We start from the raw sequence: 17,972 nt of genomic DNA on the forward strand, positions 1-17,972 counted from the left end.
AGGCAAGCTCTATCCAAGCCCTTGGAGAGCACATTCACAGCCAGACAAGAGTACAGCAAGGCAGCAGAGCAACAGCAAGGCAGCAGTCCTTTGCAGAAAGCAGTCAGGTGAGTCCTTTAGGCAGTCAGGCAGTTCTTCTTGGCAGGATGCAGGTTCTGGTTCAGGTTTCTTCTCCAGCAAGTGTCTGATGAGGTAGGGCAGAGGCCCTGTTTTATACCCAAATGTGCCTTTGAAGTGGGGGAGACTTCAAAGAGTGGCTAGGAAGTGTACCAGGTCCCCTTTCAGTTCAATCCTGTCTGCCAGGGTCCCAGCAGGGGGTGTGGCAGTCGTTTGTGTGAGAGCAGGCCCTCCACCCTCCCAGCCCAGGAAGACCCATTCAAAATGCAGATGTATGCAAGTGAGGCTGAGTACCCTGTGTTTGGGGTGTGTCTGAGTGAATGAACAAGGAGCTGTCAGCTAAGCCCAGCTAGACGTGGATTGTAAGGCACAGAAAGATTTAAGTGCAAAGAAATGCTCACTTTCTAAAAGTGGCATTTCTAGAATAGTAATATTAAATCCAACTTCACCAGTCAGCAGGATTTGGTATTACCATTCTGGTCATACTAAATATGACCTTCCTACTCCTTTCAGATCAGCAGCTACCACTCCAATACTGTATGAGGGCAGCCCCAATGTTAGCCTATGAAGGGAGCAGGCCTCACTGTAGTGCAAAAACGAATTTAGGAGTTTTACACTACCAGGACATGTAAACTACACAGGTACATGTCCTGCCTTTCACCCACACAGCACGTTGCTCTAGGGGTTACCTAGGGCACACATTAGAGGTGACTTATATGTGGAGAAAGGGGAGGTTTAGGCTTGGCAAGTACTTTTAAATGCCAAGTCGAGGTGACAGTAAAAATGCACCCACAGGCCTTGCAATGGCAGGCCTGAGACAAGGTAAAGGGGCTACTTACGTGGGTGGCACAACCAGTGCTGCAGGCCCACTAGTAGCATTTAATCTACAGGCCCTAGGCACATATAGTGCACATTACTAGGGACTTATAAGTAAATTAAATAGTCCAATCAGGTATGATCCAAGGTTACCTTGTTTAAAGGGAGAGAGCATATGCACTTTAGCACTGGTTAGCAGTGATGAAGTGTGCAGAGTCTAAAAGCCAGCAAAAACAGTGTCCAAAAAGTGGAGGGAGGAGGGCAAAAAGTTAGGGGTGACCACCCTAAGGCTGTCAGGTCTAACAATAGCCCATTGACTTTAGTGGCAATATGATAGCATCATTCTTATGCTTCACTCTCATCGTCACCATTTTAATATTGTTATGTTGTGTTATTCTGGTTATTGCAGCTCATGCTTTGCTATCTAGAATGCAGTCATTTTATTAAACCAGTCTTTAAAACTTATACTGCTTTCATTTTCATTTATATATGAGACCGAATTGTGAATGAGAGAACCGGATGCAACCTGAGTGACCACGACTTCCCTGAGAAGTATGATATGTCATGCGCTCTGCTGTCCAATCATCTCTACCTTTCGGAAGAGATGACGTACTGCTAGTTAGCCGGAGCAAAACCTGGATTTGGAGCGACAGGTGTCACCCACCGTGGGTCAGACTCAGTCTCCCACACTGTGGACAATCTTGCTGCTCAAAATCCAGTAGTCTCATTAGAATAATGAGAGCCTACGCGACAGGTCTCTGTCATTCAGACTGGTTTTGGATTGTGTGCAGCCCGAGTTCTGATGCCTTTGGTGTCATTTTGAATATGCACTGGAAGTTTTCCTTTCTATGCAGCCCTTACTATCATTGGATGCTGATCTGTTGATGTTCTCACTGAGGGATCATTACCAGACATGCACGTTGAGGGTGCGTCGGCTGCAGGAAGCTGTGTATGAGTTGCCCTTCTTGGATTGTGCAGCTCCTAAAACAACATTGGTCACAACACGGAATGCCACTGTCTCAGCTGGAGGTCAGGCTTTGCAACATAAGTGCTCCTTGGCTTTAGTTTGAGTAGATCTGGCCGTTCTACCACCTGCCGATGTGGAAACTTTCCTGGCTTCAATTGTCCTGGACATAATTGGCGATTTAAAAAATGACACTGATTTTTTAACTTGGTCTTGCTAGCGCCACTTTGCTACTTTAAAATTGTCCCTTTTTATTACATGCTCAAATGTCTTTTAACTTGTCTTTATTGAGATTGTATTTGGACACATATGCTTGAATTTTTTTAGTGGATTTTATATTTTTATTTAGACTTTAAAGCACCTTTGAACAGGCAAGGGGAGGGTGTTGTTTAGCTATTTTAGCCATAATTTTATACATGGTATTTTAGCTACCTAGGCCTGCAGCTGTGCACCTTAGCATAGTTATATTTCATTTAGCAAGCCACATTTGCGGTGCTTGTTTTATTTTGCTCCATCTAGTTGTTCTTCGCCTATGACAGCACTGCGTTATTAGCAGGACATTTCTTGCCCTCTGTGCTTTCCTCAAGGGTGCAGTAAGATAGGATTGCCGGCAAACATGGTATGCTTTGTCTCCAATTTTCACAGAAACATACACATTCTTACGTGGGGATCTTTCTTAGAACATTAGTTGTGTTATTATAAAAAACACTTTTTTGTCCATAAACGTTAGAGAGAGATTCTAGCCAGATGACTGCTGATTGCTTCACTACAGCTGCTTGCTTAGACTATCTGCTTCCTGGCCCGTATGAGAATGGTGTCTACACAGACCACAGGCCTCTTTGCTCAGGTATGAGGGATGATGTCCTCCCAGGGGTAAGCCTGAAGGGCGAATTAGAGCTTAACACACTGTGCTCTAACAAAGCATAGGTAGGCAATAAATACACCTATGTTTATATAATCCTTAGTTACAGTATGGTAGGACTATTTTTGTGTTTTACTCTCCTTGTTACAATTTTACTTCTATTGTGCCTTATCGTCCTAGTTATTGCAATACATGCTTTCTTATCTAAGATGCAGTTATTTCAATAAAATCTTATTGAATTATAGTCTGCCTCTTTTGTCTTTGCATGTGTGAGACCAATGTCACTGAGAGAAAAGGATGAGATCTGACCAACCACTATTCCCCTGCGGAGTCATGTATGTCATGCGCCCAGTTGTCATAATCATCACTGCTCTAGGGCGGAGAAGAGGTGCTGCTACTTAGCCGGAAAAATCTGGATTAGGCCGGCAGGTGTCACATGGTGTGGGAGTAAACTCATTTCCCCACAATACAGGTGATTCTGCCGCCCAAATCGTGTAGGCTCATTAGGATAATGAGAACCTATGCAACAAAAGTGATTGGCCTTTCAAAAGTAGTGAAATTTACCTGTAGGGTCTACTCCTTTTTTTCTTGTTCCTCAGAACAGACCAGCCACTTTAATTACCAAACACAAATCTACACAAAAAATACTCCAGTTCTGTTTCCCTAATTGTTCTTCAACAGCAGCTCACTTCACTGTTCTACCTTGGTTGGTTGGGGACTGGGATGGGGTTCCTCTGAATCTGGAGGAGGAAGATGGAAGGACTCAGGGCGGGACTACCTCAACAGCTAGAAAGGAGAAAATTAACAACTTCAAAAATAACCCATGATGATGGTGGAGACTCTGAGACCTAGTACTCACTCAGCTCTGTGAATTGGAGAGAGGTGCATTATTTTCAAAATGCTGCTGAGTATGTGTTTGCTGCATTGCTAGCTCAAACGTGAAACTTCTCTTATGTTCTTGCTCTGCCTGTTCTTGGTACACTCCTGACTCCTCATGAAGCTTAACCTGCTTTCTCTTGTCCTTTTCCTTTACTCTATAATACAGTTACTGGTTTTTTTTTCAGTACACAGGCCTTCTCCTAGTCTTCCCCTGTATGAACAAAACCGGGGGAAAGCTCAAGACACCAGCTTACCCACCGGACAGGTTCAGATAGTAACCAGAGTGACAGATATTCCAAGAAGAACAGAGATGCATCACCCAATTCGACAATACAGTATAATTTTCCTTTTAACAGTCATAATTATTTGAACTAGGTGGGTTACATTCGATCTTTCATATTTCAAAACTAGAAGATATAACAATTAGGATATACTATATGGGGTCTCTCTGGGGTAGAAGGTCTGTTGCAATGTATTTACTGAACTGTGTCATACTTACTTATCCCTTCATTTCCTTCCACAACAGATTGATGATGGTGCGCTGCTCAGTGTCCCAACAAATATTGTCATGGTTTCTTTTGAATAATGTTTGTCTTTGTCACACCTTTCCCTAAATCCCCTTTCTCATACATTCATTGAGCACCTAACCCTCTTTCCCCAGGCTGTATAATTTATGGAGGTCAGACCTAATTTTTCACCATAAATGATTCACACACTTGGTGGGTCGGATGTGGTGGAAGCAACACCAACTCACTGCATGACCTTCTACCTTCTATTACCTTCTATTACCTGATTAATATTCCACACCGGCCCCATCAACATCATCATTCATGCCTTGTGTGTGTGTTCCTTAAACACTTAACCTGTTTCAAATACTCTTGAGTCTGAGCCCACTTCTCAATACTCCATGATTTCATTTCCTAAATTTAGTTTTATAGCTCCCCGCCATTGCTCAGAAGAAATTGATATTGCTAGATTTTATTATCAATGGTCTTCTTTAGTGTTTGTCTAATGCTGTCATTGTGGTAGTCTGGTCTCAGTCTTCCTAAGGTTACAACATATGACCCACTTATTCGCTGTTTTCTTTCAAGCTAGTTGGCAGTGTTGGATAATCCTTTAATTATTCCTGCAATTGTAGTTTGCACAGGTGGGAGTGGTACCTTCTGTCTTCCCTTTTAGCTTGCTAGCCTGCTACTACTACTGCTCCACCCCCTTAAGATGCCACCTCAGGAAAAACCTTGCAGTAAGAAGACTCCCTCGCTTCCTCCATTCAGGAACTATGGATTAAAGTGAAATTGTTTAGTTGGTAATTAACTCCTTCTGAAGAAGATGTTGTCTGTTGTACTGTGTTTTTGTAGGCAAAGTAGGCAAGGGCAACATCCCCTAGTGGTCAATACATAGTTGCAGAGGGTAATTGAGCAAGGGTGTAAGTAAATGGCATACAGTTTTTTTAGCAGATTACAGTAACAGGCTACACTAAAATACAGCAGTGAAAACTAAGGGTCATATTTACAAGAAAGTGGTGCATCATAGATGATACCCCACTTTTCTTGCATTCCTCTACTGGCACCCAACGACACCATGGTTGCGTCGGTTTTATAATATGGTGCACCATGGAGGTTGTTACCACAATGGCGTCAACATTTTTGATGCTATTGTGACGCTTTGCTGCACTAGCATCAAAAATGTTGATGCTAGTACAGCAAAGCACAGGGACGCCCATTGAACGTAATGTATGCATCATTTTAGCTCCTGCTCTTAGCAGGTGTTAAAAATGATAGAACAAACGGTGCAATAAAATCTTGTAAATTTCACTGCACCATTTTTTCGGGCCTCCCAGTGCTGGAACGCTGGTGCAGGCATAATGTGGCTCAAGTGGTTATAAAGTAGCGCAATGCAAGCACTGCAGTACTTTGTAAATATGGTGCATCGAAATGCCTACCTAACACCATAACAGCATAAAAACATGACACTAATGTGGCACAAGAAGGCACAAGGGGCTTGTAAATATGTCCCCAAAAGTCTAAAACACCATAGATTTGAGACACAAATGAAGTAAAAATAAATCCCCTTTAATTTTTTACAAATAGAAAACCCTCCCTCTCCACCCACTACATTGACACCCCTCTCCCCAAGCCAATAACCCCATCCCAAAAAAGTCCAACAAAAAGTCCATGTCAAATCCTTCCCCACCCTCTCCACCCACAAAAGTCCCTCCCACCAAAACAAAAAACAAAAAAAGGGTTTAAAAGAGGGTACTACCAATGTGGGTCTGGAGCTGGTCCAGACTCTGCTCAATGCTTGTGAGCTGGCTCTCTATCCGGTCCATCTGTTGCACGATGCGTCTGAGCAATGCCCTGTTAGAGAAAGAGGGTGCAGCAGGTGCAGTCAGGGACCCTGACTGCTGGCAGCGGTGCAGATGATGTACTGGCTAGGAGGCTGGGGGCTAGTGTGGTGATCTGCTGGGTCCTAGGTCCAAGACAGCTGTTTTGGCCTCTTCCTCCTCCAGTATGGCCAACCGCTGATATTCAGCCTGGATGTTCCCCAGTCTCTGCTGCCACAGATAGGCAGAAATATCCTGTTTGGTTGGTGGTCATTGAACAGGAGTAGCTACAGTAAGAAAAAGAAGAAGAAAAAATAAAAAATAAATAAATAATGCTTTGAACAAACACTTCTTCAAATGATAGGTAGTGGGTGGCATAGAGGCACTATATTGCTGCTCCCCTAGGAACATTGGAATTTGATGTGATTATGATTAGTAGAGTCACAGGGCCACTATTTTACTTGCTTACCTACACATACCTCACATAAAAAGCACTGACCGTCTGGTAGAAAAGAATTAAGGCAGAATAAGACCAGATTTAAAAAACAGTGATTCCATTTTTTAATTTTAAAGGCTTTTCAAGTAACTAAACAGACACATTTAGTAGAAACATAACAATTAATTACCTCTCATTTTTGATGAGTAAGGCATTACGCACCATGGAGTACAAGCTGTTGTGCCAAATATATGGAGGCATGCTAGCAAGCACTTTAAGTACTTTGCTACTGTCTGCAGCTCAGGCAGCTGTAGCTGACAATTATCTATCTTTAATTCCAATGGCCCTGCTCTTCCCCACATGGCTTTCACTTAGTTTAGTTTCTACCCTGACTCCAAAGAGGCAGATAAATAAATAAGATACATCACACATGTCATGTATAAAATGCATATATATTTATCCTGTCTGCTGTGAGTAGACGGGGGAAACAATGAAGTGCACTACAGAGAAAGGAATGGGTTAAATAGATTGTATTTGGCACGTTTGTCACATAGTATCCCCTAGGACAAACTTGAAATCAAAACGGGCACTTACTAATCCCAATTTACTCACTGGTCTCGCCCACCATCACAAATTCTTTCCAACAAATTGATTCACTGGGAAATAAGTAAAGTAAAGAAACTTGACTTACTCTACTGCGGAGTAATGCAGATGGATTAGGCAGGTAGGTAGAGCTTTTGCTATAGAACAATAGAGGGTCGTCACTGATCTCTCTACAGAAAAAGAGCTCCTTTCTTTATTCATCCAAGCAATTATTCAATCGTCCTTTCATTCTTCCTCTATATACACCCATAACCACCATGGGTTAAGCTTTACTTTCTCTCATGCAGTCTTTCACCCAAATTCACAATATTTTATCCATCCATTCAATACCCACACTATCCACCCTTTCTTTCAATCATCCTTTTACCCATCCATCCATTTACCCAATACCAATATTCACCCATGCATCATTTTTCATCCACCCACCATCTTTTCCTTTTACTCCTATCACCCATCCTTTCTTTTAACCTGCAGTTATTTCATGTTTCCATCAAGCCATCATTGTTAGCGTACATTATGTGTGGTTTTGCTGATTTGCAGATAGAAGAGGCCATAAGTAACCCAACCACTGCTGTAGCTGTAATTGGGGGGGGAGGGGGTCATAAATCTGATCACAATACGCCCTTGTAGCTAGAGAGTAAGAGTAATTGTCAATAAGCAAGCAATGTGACTTACCATCGCCCACCCCTGCTGTCGCATCTCCCCTTGCACAATCTGCTTCTGCAGTGGTAGAACTTAAACCGGCTCCAATGGTTGGTGTGGCTATAAAAAACAGGATATCATTTTTAGATGCTGGGTACACCTCCCACTCTTAATTTTTTAAATAAAAAATATGCAACTGTAATACATCATTAGAGTTTGGTTAGCACTGCAGCATCTTCTGTTCAAAATATCACTCTGGGCATTTTTGTTAGAATGTTAGAAACACCAGATAGTCAAGCCAACCAAAAAGCTTTGCGTAATAGAGGGGCAGAGTTATAGCCTTTGACTGACGACTTGGAATCATTGAAGAGCAATAAAGGGGTGGAATACAAAATGGTCAATGAAACACACAAAAAAAGATAATGCAGGGATAGCAGGAATTAAACAAAACCTGGATAGGGGAGTTGGGAAAAGAGAAAGACAGCATAAAAAAAGTAAACAAGGCAAAATTAAAAGTAGTATAAACATAGAGAGAGGTAAAAGTTAGGGAAATAATAATAATATTAAATAATAGGGCTTACTGGGATTAGCAGAGCCATCAGCACCTGCACTGGTGGTCATTACCTCCCCAGATAAGCTGGACATGTTGGTGGAGTACCCCTCTTCTTGCCCTTGTGTACTGATGTAAGAAATAAAGAAGATAAAATAAATACCTTAGTGGTAATGTTAATCTCCACAATATTATTATATAACAGGCAAATGCAATAACATTGCACTTAAATCAGATCGCCTATGGTACTATACCACTATGATCAACTATCGTTGAGTTGGCTATACTCCTAAAATCCCAATTTCAAATGTATTTCACAAAAACTACATTTGGAACTAATACATTGCGATGAATGATCTTTCATTCTATTTGCATTTCGCAAGCCCCTTGATGGACCAACTCAGTCTCCCTTTTTTTTAAATGCATGCATACTCGCATCACTGTGAAATTGCTTGGGACCGTATAAGGTACATAAAGTCACAGAGAACGCTAACTCACTGATATCACTAATTCCCTATGGAGACATAAGGACAAAGGCGTCCGAATTGCAATGACTTCTTAGATAATCAGCCAAAGCAAGTGCCTACGAGTGTGATGATGTAGCGCCGAGCACCTGCCTATCTCTAACTGGATCACATAATAAATAATATTCTTATTTGTAGAACACAAATGTAGTAAAAATATAATACTCACCAAGCCCTGGGATCTCAACGCCTAGCAGGCAGAGCAGGTCCGGCTCGCGGTCGATTATATCCGCCCAGTGCATCAGCTGCTTGGTGGTGCACTGGACCTAGGTGGTGGCCCTGACCATCCAGCGCACCCTAGCCCAAAGCTGCTGAAGCTCCAGCTGGGGGTAACTGCTCCCAGACCTGCCCACAGCTGCCAGCATGGAGGGGAGGTGTCACTGCATAGAACCAGTACTGCTACCTCCTCCTGGCTAAAAATTGGCGGAGGCTGCACCCCTTGACAGCGCCGCTGCCCACAAGGTAGGCAGCCTCTGTTGCCCTTGCTCTGCTATGGTGCTGGGCAGGTGAAGAAGAGAAGAAAAGAAACAGGAGGAAAAGGAAGAAAGGAAGGAGAAATAAGGGAAAATAAACAAAAATATAAAAAGTCAACGTAAAAATAATCAGACACAAAAATACACACTAATACAATAAATACAAAATATAGGTTGATTAAGTGTAAGGGTGGAGGACTGCAAAGATTGAGGTTGGATGAAAAGTTGAAGACAGGCCCAGCACCATAAACAGAATGAAAAATAAGATGGCTGTGCCAATATGAACCATGTGGTGCTGTTTACGTGGGATTTTAAACACAAATATGTACTTCATGGTGCTTTTGACATCAAATGCAACGCAAACAGGTACAACCGAGAAATTCGCCCACACGTGGAACTCCACAGTTTTTTTCACACTTCACGGAATTCCATGTAGCGCGGCTCCACCCACTACACCCAGGCCTAGTATTTATGCAGCAGACAAACAGTAAGAAAATGAAAACACATCTCAAGAAAAACCCAAACATTTTTTGAAAAATAGAGTAATTTAAAAAAAATTATACCAGAACGACAAATATCCAATCAGTAAAACCAGAGATATTGAAGATAAATCTTTTAATAAAAATAGCACAAAAAAGCGCAGATCACCAACTGAGGGTATCTGGTCACGCTGAACCGGGACAAAGTCATCAGTTGAGGCCAACCGTAATGAGATGCAATAAGATGCAGGCCAGGCACAAGACTAAGTAGGGCCTGCTAAAACTTGTCCTTATTTTCTTGGTGCGAGGTCTACACTGCGTTGCTTTGTCGAGGCTTTGTGTTGCTTGGTGTTGATTCTGTGAGGTCTTGCATCTGTGCAGCAAGGCTTTGCAGGACTTCACATTGCTCGGTGTTAGTCCAATGAGGTGTTCAGCTGTCCTGTGAGGCTTAGTGGGGTTTTGCGTTGCTCTTCATCAATTCCAATGAATCTTGCAGCTCTTTGGTGAAGTTTTGCGGGGCTTTGCATCGCTGTGTGTCAGATCTGATGAAGCTTTCTACTGTGTGTGGAGGCTTTGTAGGGCTTTGCATCGCTTCACAATGATTTTGAGGGGACCTTCAGTTAGGCAAGGAGGTGTTCTCTCTGATCCCAACCAAGTGTCCAGGACCAGGGGAGGCATCTCTTGGGGATCAAGGACTCACATCAGCAGAGGCCAGCAGGGCTCATTAATTCGAGCTGGGGATCCAGGCAGGTCCAGTGCAACAGGTCAAGTGGGAGGTTGCAGGACAGGTCTCTAGAGCTTGTTATGTCCCTGTAGCTCACATAGGAGTCCCACCAGCTAGCCTTTGAGTAACTCTGGTGGTCCTTAGTTCAAGAACAGGTACAGGTTTCCTTCCTCAGGCAGCACGGCAGTCCTTCCAGCAGCAGGGCAGTCCTTCACTTGATTCTTCCACAGGTCTAAAAGTGAACTGAAGAGTTGCTCAGGAGGTCCAACATTTATACTTGGTGCCAACCCTTAACCTGAGGGACTCCCTACACTACCCCCATATCTAGTCCCTTCCCCCTGCTAGGCTCCAAGTATTCTGGGGTTACAAATGACAGGTTTCAGGTACATTTATGAAGCTGCTGGAGGCAGTCCCTTGAAATGTAATTTGGCAGAAAAAAGCTCTGCCCAAACGTTCTGGCAGGATGGACCATCCTGCCAACATCTATTCCTTATTTGCCACACTGGATTACACAAAGGCTAGCTGCCAAGCTATTCACTGTTATGGGATCCAGGGCACAGGCAGCAGGTGCCAAATATTTAGGACAAGGAAATGGCAAATTTAAAAAAGTGCCATTTTCAGAATAACAACTTAAAATCTGACTTTACCCTTAAAGAGGATTTTAAAATTCCTTTGAGTGTAAACATCACTTTCCTATCTGCTCCCAAACATAAGTTATCACTCGTTAATTGTATTTGAATAACCCAATGTTATCTCATGAGAGAGATAGGCCTTGCAACAGTGAAATATGACTTTAGGCTACTTTTTAAATATAATGCATCTTACTCTATGAGCCTTTAGGTCCCACCTTGTGGGTACCTTATAATAATTATAAAGAAAGGCTTAAGCCTAGCAGAAGGTTTATTTTGCCTGATCACAATGGCAGTTTAACACTGCACAACAAACTGAGATATGCTTTCCCAAGATACATTAGTGGGTGGCAAAATGATTGCTGCGGGCCCACTGGCACCATTTGATTAACGGGCCCTAGGTTCATGTAGTACCATTTACTAGGGGCTTACAAGTAAATTTAATATATCAATTAAGTGAGGACAATTGTATGTTTTAGGGAGAGAGTGCAGGCACTGTAGCATTGGTAGCAAGGGTGAATTGTGAATGAATTTAGAAAAACAGGAGGTGTGAAGGCAAAAGGTTTGAGGGACTACCATTGAAGGGCCCCACATCTAACAGTTATTGTTTATGTAGCAATGGACTGGGTAGGTAAACTAGGGAAACCTGAATTCAAGGCAGAGGGTAGAGAAAACTACCTTTAGTGGGTGGTCAACCAATCATAATGGACAGAGAATGACCAACACACAGAGCGATAGGTATCATTTCTCACAAGGAACATTAAGACCGTGAATAGCCACACTAAGAGATACAGTATGCACAGATATTAGTAGAAAAGGGCACCCAAATATTGCTCCTGGAACAAGCACACTTAGACAAGAGGCTGAAAAAACAGTGTGGACACCAGATTTTCTCTACCAGTTATTTGAAGGATGCAAGGAGAACTCTAGTGGGCTCAAACCTTGGGTTCCCTTTACAACCACAATGGAAGAGGGAGAAGAAGAGAGACAATGTGTGCTGGTTGGGGATTGTGTAGTACTTCCCACATCTCAGCCTAAGGAAAGGCATATTGGTAAGAAATTTGCCAACTTATGACTTAAATCACTGAAACAGTACGATGGTGGATTCCGTAGATGAGCTAAAAAGGTATACAATTTCACCACAGATTTTGATGGAAAGGGTAGGGAAGCAAGTAATATTGATCTTATACAGGACTTTATTAATTAAGACAATAAGCTACCTGTATAAAGTAAACAAGAAATGGGCCCAGACCAGTGGTAATGAACAAGAAGGTTCTCATCCGGCACAGATAATGGGATACACCCAAAAAGTATCATAAAATGCTCAGTTTAAGCAGTTATAATTCAGTTTACTTCACAAAATCATTGATTTGGCATTCCTGCTTACCAAAGGAGCTGTAGCCATGCAGTGAAAAGCAGAAAACGTGCATGGAATCGAAAGGTGGAGGGCAGAGGTAATAAAATGGGAAAGGTTAAAGGTAGAGACCTTTCTTGTGGGGAAAAAGTTTTATCATCACTGGAGCGACAGTATAAGCATGGGTGCTCTCCTTGAGTTTATGAAAGTGGGAGAGGATCAAAATAAAGGTCGAGGTTACAGAAAACCCATATACAGCAGTGAAATGGCCTCAAATGGAGCCCTCCAGAGGGATCATCTCCCCCCAGAATTTGGACTTCCTCTGAGCGAATGCCTGGGGTGACCAGGACACACAGAGACAATATATAAAATTAAAATAACACTAAAACAGAGAGACACATGAACCAGAGCTTGTTTCTCTTTCTTTGCTTGTGTTCTTTCACTATATCAACTCTGTGGCTACTTATTTTATACTGATACCCCAAATATGACAACACTCATACTGAATGATACTTTAATATAGCTTCAGAAAACTTCAAAATTTAGAAAAGACAACATTTTATGTAGCAAACTAATATACTCAATATAAAATGACCCAGTGGTAGCTCTGGCAGGGGTGTGTGTTGTGTGACACCGAAACAAAAAATACATTCTTGGATTGGTAGTTGTGTCTGGGTGCCCTGAGTCAATCTTGCTTTGCTGTGCCAGTTTTTCTGGTCATTCTGATTTCTGTGAGATGTTTTAACATGTTCATTTTGTGGATTAGAAAACTAAATGAATTTAGGCCCAGATTTACAAAGATTTTGCATGGGGATGTGTCACTTTCTGAAGAGATTCTGACACAAAAACCTTAAAAGTATTTACAAAGCCACACAAATGTTGATTTGTGTTGCTTTGCAAGAAAATGTAATACAGCTGCGTTGCATTACTTTGCATCAGGTATGCGTTCCATGGGTGGTGCACAGGCTTCCTGTACATCCACCTAAGGATTTTGATGCAAACCTCTACACACAGAGTTGTAGATGTGAATTTGCACCAAAATGGCATGCCCACTTGAGACTGGCATAACTAGGAGAAATATATTTCTCCTTGTTATTTCCTCTTTGCATGTGTGCTGCATTCTGCAAAACTATCCTGATCATAAAGCAGACACCCTTGCACTGCTGTGGTGCAAGAGTGCTTACATTGGTATTTGGCAGGCTAAAATGCACCAGACATGGAGAGAGAGTCTCTTTGCCATTCTTTGAAGGTATGGCACAGTTCTGTTCTCTTCAGGTGATGCAACACAGTGCAGCAACTTTGCTTGATGTTTTGTATTGCCCCAAACAATTAGCAAATCTGCCCCGTAGATGTACTCCTTGAATGTATTCAAAAGTACTACTTTTCTAATTCACACACATTGTCAGTAGTAGACTTGATAAGCTAACCCAGACTCAGGTTTCCAGACACACTACTGCCAATCAAACACCCAAAATATGATGGGGCGAATGCTTGCATTGGCACTCGGTCACTGCAACATAGCACTTGCTCAACAAAGTCAAATTTATCCCCAGAGGCCCTTCTAATGCAAACCAGTACTGACCCTGCTCCTCACAGGAACAGTCCATCTCAAACCTTGGTCACCATTCACATTCATCCATGGCCCACTGCTTTTGCATTTGGGAAATTTGACATTCACACTCTCCGAATCTCATTGACTAAGGTACGCCCTTGAGCAATACTGAGTTTAATGCAATGGGTGCAGATGATTGAGAAAATATATGGGTAAAGACTGAATAATGAGAACATGAAAGCATTTTGGCGTTCTTAAAAGGGGTTGGAAAAATATTGCAGAGTAGGTTTTCATAAAGAATAATTAGCTTGCGAGATAAGATAACTACACATTGATATTTAATAGGTGTGAGAGATTGAGAGACACAAGAATTATACTGAACAGAGCACCATTCAGGACTGAGAAGCTTTAGCTCTACAAATGTTCAAAAGTACAAACTTATAGGATGATTACATTTTAAGCAAGTTAATGAATTAAGAGCATATCCCACATATGTTTACGGCACCATTTCTATTTTTTAGATTCTCATATCTAGTGTACCCATTAACATTTTAATTTAGAGTGTACCTAATGATAAACATCTCTTAATTCTGAGCAAGCTTTTGACATTGACAAATTACACGGTTTTATATTGATGTACGTCAAGATGCACGTGTAAAGATTGAAGTCAATTACCTGGAGATGAGCTCACTAAGTCTAGGTGCACTCTGGACATTTCCCAGGCACCTCCTGATAATGATTTTCTGTCAGTCTGCTGGAGGTTTGATGTTTAACACTGTCAGTGTCTAATCAGTTAATGATTTTACAAGAAACCTTGCAAGTGTGTTAAATATATGGCAGAGAATGCTGGTTGTAAATTGTAGTCACTACTGTTACTCGATTAATTTGACGTTTTCTCTTGTGAGTACATTTTAAAACTGCATGGCGTTTTTAATGTATCAGTTAAAATCCGTGTTCAGAAAGAATTATCAGTGTAAGACAAACAAGGACTACTTTGCAACATTTAGCTTCAGATTAATATTCAGTAACACCCATGGAGAGTAGAGTAATGAGGTTGCCTAACTACCATGTATTTCAATGTCATTGTGAAACCTTTGGGCCCAGATTTATATTTGCTTCATGCTAAATTAGCATCATTATTTTGTACGCTAATTCAGCACAAACTTAACTCCATATTCATATGTTGGCGCTAGGCAAGTCTAGCACCAAAATATTGGAGTTAAAGTCATTTTTGGATGCGTAAACCTACCCTGCATTAATGAGATGCGAGGTAGGCATTGTCGTCCAAAAAATGACCCAAAGGCCCTAGCACCTTATTTATCCTCCTGTGCAAAAATGGTGCACGGTAGGGCCTAAATAATGGCGCTAAGCCTGCTTAGCGCCATTATTTAATGCCTGGGTCTGGGCAGGCGTTAGGGGATCTGTGGACTCATTTCCATTGTCAAACACCATGGAATGAGCCCACAGGTTCCCTCCCCAAGCCCCAGGAATACCCCTACCTAAGTAGAGGTAAGTATTTTATTTTAAAAGTGCCATTGGGGGCCCTAAATGGGCCCCCTACATGGCACTGGGTGCAATGGCCATGCCCACGGGGCCCTTATCCCCTGTGCTAGCCATTGGAGTGGTGGGCATGACCCCTGTCCTTTGTAAGACAGGAGTCATGTGGTGTGGATGGTTTTGCTTCAAGAAATGATGTTAGGCTGGTTAGAGTCATCTTTTTGTACTCTAATCAGCCTAACGTCATTTTTTGGAGCAAAACACCCTTCTCCCATACGGCCACCCCCACCCAGCTAACCTCATTTTCCATGACGTTAGCCCACCCTTTGCGTCGGATTGGGCCATTCCATAAATTTGGCGCCCTGCTGGCATTTGTGCAGTTTTGTGTCAAAAAGTATAAATCTGGGCCTTGGTTCTTATTTTGCTACACATTTCTTTACTTCAGGAAGCCATCAAACTGGAAAAGAGAAAAAACATATATATCCAAAAAACGTACAGTTGTTTTCAAGAATATATTCTATGTTTGCATTGTTTTTATAAATATTCTTTCATTTGTTCTTGTTTTTTATGTTTTGCCTTGTGAACCATTAGTCTCTTTATGTCATACAAAATGCTGTTTTGAATTGTAGCTGTTTTGTTTTTGCCTTCTTTTTTGTTAATAAAACTGAAAAGCATAATTTGTTTTGGGGGGGTCGCCATAGTTTGGACTCCTGCCTTCAATTCCGTCCACCAAATAAGCTCCTTCACAAGCTATCCAGGCAGCACATCTGGGTAAAGGGCCGGTTTGCTAAGGGCAAATTCCAGTGACCACATTCCAGTTAGACCCTGCTTGGATTTGGAGAGCCTTGCTCAGGAAATCCTGCCCCCTAAACCCCCGTCCTGTAATATCTGACCTCTGCTACCAATAATAATAGGCAAGCCAACCCTCTATCATTCTGGTCCTGCCTGACAGGACTTGTCAGGTTTCTTTATGTGTTTTATTTTACAGATCCCTACTACTTGCTCTGGCCATCAGATGAACTTTCAACGGGACACCATTTGACAAAGAGTTTAAGGCTGCCAAAACATATATACATGAGCTAGTGCACTTAGGCCCTGATTTATACTTTTTTTGCTCCGCATTACCGTAATTTTTTGATGCAAAAGCGGCGCAAACTTACAAAATACAATTGCATGAATAAATTACAGTAATGCAGCGCAAACAAAGTATAAATCAGGGCCTTAGATTGTGGCTTGGGGCTAGAGGTTTGGGTGGCAAGCTGTGGGATGTTGATGCCTCATGAACCCTTCACCGATCAGCATCTCACTAAATCCAAGATGGCAGTGCTTGTAATACTTAGGGCCAGATTTATACTTTTTCACGCAAAACTGCGCTAACGCAGTTTTGCGTGAAAAAGTATAGCGGCCTTCCAAGATGCTGGCCGGGTTCCATATTTATGGAATGGCGGTAGCCGGCGCTAATGTCCTGTTAGTGTCCTTGGGAAGGAGGCTAACAAGGCAGGGGAGGCGTAGGGGAAACCGGAGCTGGTGCGCCGAATTATGGCCTCTAAGCAGTGTAGCGCCACTTTCTGGCGCACAACCCCCATGAACATGGCTCCTGTCTTATTAAAGACAGGAGCTGTGCCCACCACTCTAATGGCCATGACCAGGGGATGAACATCCCATGGGCATGGCCATTGGGGCCAGTGACGTGCAGGGGGCCCCAAGTCAGGGCCCCTGAGCGGGAAAAAAAATACTTACTGGGACTTACCTGGGATGGGTCTGCCATCCTGTGGTGTGCCTCTGGTGTGGGTGGGGTTGGGTGGGGGTGCCACTTGGGCCAGGGATGGGCACCTGTGTGCACTTTCCATGGTCTCTGACCATGGAGATATGCCTACAGGTCCCCTTATGCCTGTCCATACCCAGGCGTTAAATAATGATGCTAAGCAAGCCTAGCGCCAATCTTTAAGGCCCCCATCCCCCGTGCTGGAGTTTAGCACAAGGGGATAAATATGGCGCAAAGGCCATGTCATCCTTTTCTGGAAGGGAATGACAGGAATGCCTACCTTGCATCTCATTGATGTAAGGAAGGTTTTCCCATCCAGAAAACGACGTTAACTCCATAACTTTGGCGCTAGATGTGTCTAGCGCCAAAATATAAATATGGAGTTAGGTTTGCCCTGAATTACTGTAAAAAAAATACGCTAATTCAGTGCAAACCAAGTATAAATATGGGCCTGTGTGCCTTCATCAGTGCTTAGTTTGTAAAAAAAAAAATTAAGTGCAGGGGCCCTTCTCGGAAGGCCACTGCAGCCTGCACCACCCATTGCCCCTGCCAGTGCAACCAATAACAGTAAAAAAGTAACATCTAACCATGCCTTCCTACAAGTGTGACAATCTAGACTATTTCAGGCCACATAAAGATATAATCATGAGGTGAAAGGCTGGTATTATTGAATTTCAGTTGAAATTGACTTATTAAACATAGTTGTGCTCACCTCAAAATGAAACAGTCAGCACCACTATGTGATGGACTGGTTCTAGAGCTGGTGCTGACTGGGCCAGATCA

This window comes from Pleurodeles waltl, chromosome 10 (genome assembly GCF_031143425.1).
Source record: "Pleurodeles waltl isolate 20211129_DDA chromosome 10, aPleWal1.hap1.20221129, whole genome shotgun sequence".
Taxonomy (NCBI): Eukaryota; Metazoa; Chordata; class Amphibia; order Caudata; family Salamandridae; genus Pleurodeles; species Pleurodeles waltl.